Consider the following 9,373-nt stretch of genomic DNA (forward strand, 5'->3'; position numbering starts at 1 on the left):
ACAACACAAACACACACATACACACACACACACACCAAAGGTAAAGCACAAAACATACAACAAAACAGGCCATGCAGGGGCAAGAACAACACCCACACGCACAGACAAGGACACCCACCTGTGCAGCAGGCACCGGGGAAACATCACGCACAACACAGACAGAAACCAAACCCACCAATCACTCATACTTCTCCGGTTACTCCCGATCTGGAAACCGTAAGCAATAAGCTTCCCAAACAAGTTGGTTACATTCAGGAAGCGGACATCCAGGAGGCGCAGTAGACCGAGGCATCGAATTCGGCACTCCCCAGACAAAACAGTGCGCCTGTGGAACCCGGATGGTAGATGGGCACTAGGAAACAGGACGCACCAGGTCATCACACTCAAAAGCCACAGTTGTCGTAGATCTGTCGATCACCTCGCCGGACGGGAGGACGAAAGGGATGAGTTTCCCCCTAGGAAGCTGGTCACAGGGCCGCACACCAGGAAGCACACCGGACTGCACGTCAGGCTGCACACCGGCCCGCCCACTTGCTCGTGCACTCCGGACGACTTCAGGGACCGCACCGAGACCCAAGGAGGGTGGCTCCGCATGGGCCCCAGCACTCCCACTAACCGGAACAGGAGCAGAGGCCCCTCGCCGCACATCCTTCGACAACACCACGATAAGGTCGCGATCACCAGGGGCAACCGCCCACTGAGGGGAGCCACCAGTAGGAGGCAGTGTCCAACACAGAAGGCACCACAGGAGGCAACACAGCGTCGGCCACAGCATCATCATCCATCGCATCACGTTCCTCTGCCCACGACTGGCGAGGTGACATACCCCGAGTCGAGCGACGGCGCTTAAACAGAGGTCGCTGATCGTCGGAACTGTCACCCCAAGCAAGCGGCGCCCCAGAAAAACCAACGGCAGGTGGCCCCAAAGCCTTGGCAGAACGATCACGCAGAACAGCAGCCTCAACAACGCGGGGCAAAAAGCCACCACCGAGCACGGAGATCGGAATCGGAGAAGGAAGAGACACCGCAGGTGGAAGGGTAGACTCCAACACACGTGAGGTATCCAGGGAGGGAGACGGAACCGGCAGAGGAGAAGAGGTAACTGTCAACGAGGAAACTGCCAGAGGCGACGAGGCAGAGGGGGTGGGTGGAGAGACACAAACCATCGCCCCGCCAGCCCCGGGAAGCACATGTCCTTCAGCAGGCGACGCAGGCTCCATCCCTAAAGCATCCCCCGAAACCACCGAATGCGGAAGCACCTCCGCAGGTATCGAACGACGAAGGTCCGAAACAGGCGCCCCTAGGTCCCCCGAGCTGACCTGTGGGGAAACCATATCAAGTCCAGACGTAGCGACAGCTTGAACCGCCTCAGGAACCTCACCAGGCACCTGCACAGAGCGAGGATCTGCCAGGGAATCCACACTCACAGATAAGCTGGGAAAGTCATCCTCCAGGAAAACTGAAGGGGCCCTCTGCACGAGGAGCGTCGCAACCGGCAGCTACGTGGCCCTCAGCACCACACCGGAAACACGTGCGATTTTGACCTTAATAGAAGGTCCTCAGAGAGAGCCCACAAAACGAGACCCTGAATGGTATAGGGCTCGTGAGCCGCATGACAAGCGTGCGTGAACCAAGCCGGACCCCCTTCAGCCGGCCTGCACTCAAATTGTTGAACCGGTGCTTCACCACCGTCCCAAACCACATAAACAAGGACATGAGGGCCGCCTCGGGGAAGGTCACCGGCACACCGTGAACACTCACAAACGACAAGGGCCCCCAGGGATCCGAGATCTCCACAGACACAGCCGAAGCCGGAAGAGGAAGCGTGCGTCCATCCCAGTGAGCCACAAACTCCCAGTAAACATGCGACGTGGCGAACGACACCGCAACACGGGTGGGCGATAACTTCTCGAGGCCCAGGAGGTCGGGGACGTCAACACGGAGAACGTCCAGGAGAGCAACCTCTACAACGGGCCAGTCCACAGCAGCAGAAATGTCCAGCCGCACTGTGTCGATCCTCCGAATACGGCTAGAACCAGCCGCGTCCATACCGGCAGGCGGGGCCCCGACAAGCAGGCGCTCCACATCCCCCACAGCAAACCGCCACTCAGCAACGGCAGACGACTACTGACAGCCGGAGCCCGACGTCTGCACCCTCTGGTGGCGCAGCCAGGAATCCTACTTTGGTCAAGTGGAATATAGGCTTGGTCAAGTTTGGAAGCCCTGAAGCATTTAAGAAGATGTCTTATGTGAGTTTCAAGAAGTGCTTGCCCTGCCAAGAGTACCGACCACGATGTTCCGTTTCCGTTTAAAATGATAGACTATGAATGCTAGTGTGATTGGGCGGTTTGGAGAGGTGCTAGGAATGGGCCAGAACCGTTCGTTTCACTCATGGGAATTTCAAGGGTATTGAAATAGAACCTGAACTGTGAAAGTTATTTTATCAAGAGATTTGCCTTCCACTGTTTATGTCCAGGGTTTCCGGCATAGTATAGTGTACAATGGTCAGCCATTACTTGTTTCGGGAGTGGGCTCCCCAGACGTTTTGTGACTCTGTGTACGGTACAGGCAAAGGACAAGATGAATATATATGGGGGGATTTTCCAAGTCTGATGTATCCAGATCAACGTCATGCTCGTGGGTTCGATGGAGGTGGGACCCGCGCTCGAAGATGTGGCACGGAATGAATGTGTGACAGTTTCCGGGTGACGACCATGTAATACGTGGGGTGTCAGTGATACCTTCAGTTGCTTCTACTACTACCGGCCTGATAGATGTGGATGCATAGGTTCAAGGCAGGGAAAGACATATATAGGTCTCCAATGGGGACCAGGTGGATGGTTCGATTGATACAGTTGGTTGTCCTGCTGTTTTATTGCCGGTGCATCAGAGTTCAGCCCTGTGGACTCGGTTGTGGTGGTGAACCCTGTGGATAAGGAGGGCTGATGAATTAGTGGTGAATGCAAGCAACAGAGGGAGGATACTAATGGGTGTCTCCTGTAGAGAATTGTGTTTGTGTGATGGAGGCGGCGGTCCACGATGAGCTACCTAGCAGTGTCTCGCCAGAACACTGGCCCTGAGAGGTCGTGCTGAACAGAAAGAGGTGTGGTGGAGTCTGGCGTTGCCCTCATGTTGATATGGTATTTGAAGCCTGGGTGCATGTACATGGCTAAAGTGGAGGCGTACCTCCTCAAGTGGAATACTTCACTGCCCTGAAACTTCGAACTCTCAGGAGACCCTACACGGAGAGGCCACTCCAGACCGACAACCAGAGGATTTCACAACCAGAGACTCCATAGTCTCCTGAGACTGATGGATGCCTATTACTACTACTACTACTACCTCCTCTAAGTGTAGGGTCTACTGGGAGTGTCGAAGTTTCTGAGCAGTGGAGTGCGGTGGCAGGGGAAAAGCGTAGTTTCGATGATGAGGGTGTTGACGTTGTCTCTCCTGAAGGATTCAGAGGTTGGGTCAAGGGCTAGTGAGTGCCACTCTTTCGATTTCTGATAGAGTGGGAGGTGGTGAGTAGTTTAAATGTGGCGTTTTCATCTTGAAGGTAGTAGGTTGCGTGTTGGGGATTGCCCAGGGATTGGGTGTGCTGTATATCGTTAATGTATGTCACGTGGGTTCCGAATTGGTTTGTGTCATTATGCATTGTATTGAATTTTGATTTTGTGTTAAATTTTGGGCACTATGTGGTATTATAGTTCATAGTGTTCCTACCATACAATTGTTCGGGGTTTTATCCATATTACAAATTCATGTTTTCTTGCCTGTTACAACTTTGGTACCTAATTCCTAGTACATGTAACGACCATCGCTTGTTGGAGATCCTTTTCCTGAGTGAGTGAATTGGTATTTATGAATTAAGTGTGCCTGAATATTTTTCTTAATGATTCAGTGCCCCGTGTTATACTTTGTGCGTTGATATGTCATGTTTAATCGGTCATTGAGGGCCTTTTTATTCCTGTTAATTTGTCAATACATGTTTCTTGTACATCATTCCGTCAATGTCTGTAAGGCATTGTAACTGTGTGGTGTCTTGCCTTTATATTATCTAATGTATATTAAATTCCATTCCATTGTATTTAGTTTGCTGTACTTTCTCTGCTTTCCAATGTGCTGTCATGTTCTCTGTATGTGCAGTTATCTGGGTGTGGTTCTTATTTATATGTGATGTGTGTGGACAGTACATTAAGGGTTTTCAGTTTGTTCTCCTTGTGCTCACTCTGTCATCTGTGTGCTTGTGAACTATTTTGTTATTTTGTTTGTCGTATGTCTTGTTTGCAAACGATGAGCCACAAAAATGTGGATGAAGATATATAGACCAAACGACCCATCAGAATGTGAAGAAACGACGATGTTTCGGTCCGACCTGGACCATTCTCAAGTAAAATTCGCCTTACGACAAACTAACGACGTTTTTCTTTTCTTTTTATTTGTAAAACAAACGAAACAACATAAACGGCACTGAAGTACCAAATAAAACCGATTAGAAGTTCTACACCACACATCAACACCATAAAGGAGAAATACAACACAGAACATTCAGAGTAGCACATCATGGAAAACACTGAAAACATTAATAATAATGAACACAGAAACATAGTGCACAGAGCAATACAACAAAATGTGAAAACGCAAATTGAACAGTAAAAATGGTAATAAGGAACACACTTTAGGAAGACCCGCACCACCCTGATGGGGCGTGCCAATATGACATAGTAAGTAAAACACCCAACACCAAGGTACCAAAATAATGAAAGACAGTGAATACAAGTTTACAAAAGAAAAAAAATGAAAGCAAAGTAAAAACACACGTAATACTCTGCACAAAACACAACAACAGACATACCACGGAAACAGAAACACATTACACACACATAAACAGAACATAAACAAAACAGGACACACACAGCACACAGAATCCCCGCATACAAAACAATACACACCATATGTGAAAGCTCAATAGAGGCATAAATGACAACACAATAAGTATAACACAGTAAATATAACATGAAATAGAACAGAATACACACAAACAACAACCGCACCCAGACGGGTCGTGCCAACCTGAACACATGATGTAAGCACATAATAAAAGGCATCAATACACAAGGACTGGGAGTACACAAAGCAAACACAAGCACTACGTACATTTAGCTGGGAACTCCTGCACCGGAAAGCGCAAGCAGTACACTTCCCATATCAGCATGACGTCATCGGTTACCCAGTGTCACGTGGGGGGTGGGCCGGGGCTCTGCTAGCACTCGGCTGCTAGGGGCTCAAAGATCGAATACTCAGCCCCTCCGACTCCCGGGATTCACCGGAGTCTCCTTGGTCACACAGGAGAGGACCAACAATGCCCACCTCCGCAGGTCTTTGCTTCCACCACAAAAGGGGGTGCCACTGATTCACCCTGGAAGCCCCTCAGTCAAACACGGGGAAACTGCTGTTAACAGCTCCGGCCTAGACCCATGGAGGAGTGAAGGAAGACTCAGGCTTACCTTATAACAATAACCTCCCTGAATCTTGCCTGCCAGACAAAAAGGTTGCAGGAACTTCTTTCCTGCCTGTCTTCTCTATCTTCTTCTTAACAAGGTCGCCAGCTGGGTTATTATATCTGCACCCCAGCAATGCAGTTCAGTGGGTGTATTATATATTGTTTGTAGCCAGAAGATTGCTACTCCCATAGATCTGCTACTAGACTGTTGGCCCAGGGTACTCTCCCAGGAAGGTCTGTGTGGCTTTGCCTCTCTATAACCACTACGTTAATAGTTGCCACCATTCAGGCACTGATACTGATCGGATGGCTAAGGGTACACTTTTATGTAAGTCTGTGCTGTCTTTACCACTCTCCAGGCAATAAGAACTTCTATAGAGAACGTTGTGTTCCCTAGGTGGTACTATGATAACCTTCGTGTATGCTCATAGAGAAATATTATAAATGGAGGCACACTTAAACACAGTGATAAAATGTGTAAATTTACTGATGCAAATTACATGAACACACATACAATCACAAGTAATACATGAATTTGAAAATAAGGATAATAAGTCTGGAGATCGTCAGCCTCTTCTTCCACGACCTCCAACACTCCTTCAACTGGGCAGAAAGACAGGAGTCCCACACTCTCTCACAGGAGGGCCTCTTCACCACGTCGGCGCCTCTTCTTCACTGTCCTGCCATCCATACACACTGTCCCCTCTGACAGTCCTGAACACAAGCTGCCTTGCAGCCTATTCTATTACTAAAGTATTAATGTCCTGTTGCCACATACATAAGTAACTATTGTGGCCTAACTAGCCTACTCACACAAGGGGTAATGGGAGGGAAAATGATCTACCTTACATTCCTGGCTCACGACGCCTGTCCCTCGATGGTGTGAGGTTCCCACGCTTCCTGAGTCGATCCTTGACGATCCAGGAACGTTACACAGGTCCTCAGGTGTCGTGGAGCCTTCGCGTCGTCGCCGTTCCAATCCCTGAGATTCAGCTACCCCAATCCTGGTTCATCGATGGGCACTGAGCCAATCACTATTTTCCCAAACTCGCCCCTTCCACAAGGAGTTGCTCCTTGTCCTAGGCACGGTGTCGTCCTTCCAAAACCTTCAGTGGATGTGACCCGGTCACAGCTAGGCTTGCCCGCCACACCTTTTCAGGCCCCCAACGTCCAGCGTCGTCGCCGAATATTTTCCAAGTTTGGCCCTCTTTCGCTCAATAAACTTGGTTCCTTTATGCTTCCCAGAAGCGCGGGGTCTTCAATATATCCGATGGGCTGCGATAGCCTGCACTAATCCACTAAGAAAGGCTTGTAGAGCCTCTAATCCTTGAGAGCTGACCGAGGTGCATCCTCTCGCTTCCAAGGTCAGGTCAACTCTGACGTTGGCGCCGCCCGGGGCACTCGGTGACGTCACGGCGGGCCCTGATTGGTCGCCCGCGACCTAAGTCGGCCAATCTGCGATGGGCTAGTGTCCCTTCCAAAAGGTCATATGTGCATTAGGGGATACTCTTTCATTTTATAACAGGGCGGCAATTTCCCCTTACTTACAACTTATAATGTAACTTCCTTCCCTTAACTGGCAGCCGGTCTGGTCGCCACATTTATCAATAGAGTTCCTGAACCTCAGAGAATCAGTAGGGAGAGCTGATATGACTCTTACAGCAGGCAAACGAAAGAAATAGGAGAGGACACCGTAACATACCCCTCCCCTTAAAATAAGAGTCATATTGGAAGAGCAGCACTCAAAAGGGCAACCTATACTCTTGCTCCCTCCGTTCCTGAAGTGTCACTCCTCCAGTTTGTGACGTGGCTCGTACCACCTTGCCAGCCACTTGCCTCATTATATCTCCACTTCGCATAGGAACGGGTGTGATGGGTGTTCCCTGAACACCTACAAGAAATCCTCTCTCCGTGGCTACGAGTGTATTCCCACGGCTCGTTACCACTGTAAGATTCAATGCATGCAGCGCCTCCACCGCGTCGTGTACTCCGAGATAGTCTTGCACTTCCACTGCGTCCTACAGGTACTCCATGTTTCCTCTCATGAGCTCCTCTTCGCCAATCTTCTCTCTTCTCGGTTCCTCTTCTCCCATAGGTGCGTTGTCTCCTCACAGTGGCACTTGTCACCTGTACTCCATCCAGCAGCTTCCCCTCTTCCACACTAGGCTTTTGCGATGGCCCAATGCCCCTCTGGTTAGGTTGGCACCTACCCTGGGTGTACCTATTCCCTGCTTTCTTCGTATTGCCTTTCCTATACCATTCGCTCCTTCGTTCCCGACGAACATTTTCACTCCTCCATGAGATTCTCTTCCCTGCAGACGTCTTCTTCGGTTCGTGGTTGGGCTCATCCACCTCCCTGTGGCTCACCTCACCACGGTGGTTCATCTTGCACCTACCACTATTCATCTGGCTGGCATAGGGTGCACTGCGTCGTGGCTCCTCCACTCTGCCCCCTCACTGCCGTTCGCTCATCCACTGAGCTTACTTTATTCACGTTTCTGTGTGGAGGGAGTGCGGTCTGCAGCCTCTTCACCACTCCAGGCGTTTGTACAGCTGCTTCTCGCCAATCCTCCACACGCATCATCAGGCTTCACGGAGGTCCCCGTCGGGGTTTTCCACAACCTCCGACGACCTCTCTGCACTCTCGCCCTCGTTGTCGTCGTCTCTGGCGACGTTTCCCCTGGCGAAGTCGGCTTCCTCACTATTATTTGGAGCGATCGATACCTCACCTGGCAGGGTTGTACCGCTGCTTGAAACATAGGCTGGCCCAATCGGGTTGTATCCTGGCCCAATCGGGTTGTATCCTGCCTCCTCCGAGGTCATTACCCAGCACCATTTGTACATGCTCTAGGGGTAACTTAGGGGCTACAGCTACTATAGCTTTCTCGACTCCGCAGTCGGCAATCAGCTGTATTTCGTGAAGTGGAAACCTGTATTCCTCCCCCACACTGCGTATCCTCACCACTCCCACAGGTGAATCATTAAATTCCTTGGGGAGAATACTCCTGGTTACCATACTTATGTCACCACCCGTATCTCGAAGCACGGCAACCTCCACTGGGTCTGACTTTCCAAACTTCACGTTGGCCCTGAAAACGAAGGGATGTTCACCCAACTTCATTTCCTAACCATTCACGTTGGGTCCACTATAATATGGGGTGTGAACAAACACTCTCTCCTCTTCCAACATTAGTCCTATATCCCTTTGGTGCTCCTCACACTCGCGGGCATAATGTCCTCCCACACCACAGTTGTAGCATCGGCCATCTCCCCTGGGTGACCACTTGCTAGTCCCCCTGGCAGTACCACTTGCAGACGTTCCATGGGTCCTCCGTGGACTCCCTGTCGTCGTGTCCAGGACTGCAGCACTTGCTCTCGAGCTAGGTTCACTGCTCACAGCTCGGGCTTCCTTCCCGAGTCCCTTGAGCTCTTGAACTGGGTTACCTCATTGGGTACACTACTCTTGGGAGAGTCCCCACCCGTCCTCGCCCCTCCTGAACTCCTAAAGTTCCCTCCCGACCTGGGGTAAGGCGAGTGTCTGGGTGGCCCCTCCCTCCTGAGATGTAGTGCCTCCTCCAGCATGTCGGCTCGGTCCGCTGCAGCCTTCAGGTCCTTAATACCTGCTTCTCTCACCATTACTCGCAACTCAGGATGGAGCACCGACATAAACTTCTCCATCACTATCAGTCGTTTGATATCATCCGCCGACTCCACTTCGTCCGCCTTCAACCATCGTAGGAATTTCCGTCCCATATCCCTGGCGGTCTCGGTGTAAGTCTTTCCCGACGCTCTCGTACACTCTCTGAACCGCTTCCGGTACATCTCCGGTGTCAGCCGGAATGAGTGGAGCACCGCATTCTTAATCGCGTC

The sequence above is a fragment of the Procambarus clarkii genome, chromosome 49, assembly GCF_040958095.1.
Source record: "Procambarus clarkii isolate CNS0578487 chromosome 49, FALCON_Pclarkii_2.0, whole genome shotgun sequence".
In the NCBI taxonomy this organism is placed as follows: Eukaryota; Metazoa; Arthropoda; class Malacostraca; order Decapoda; family Cambaridae; genus Procambarus; species Procambarus clarkii.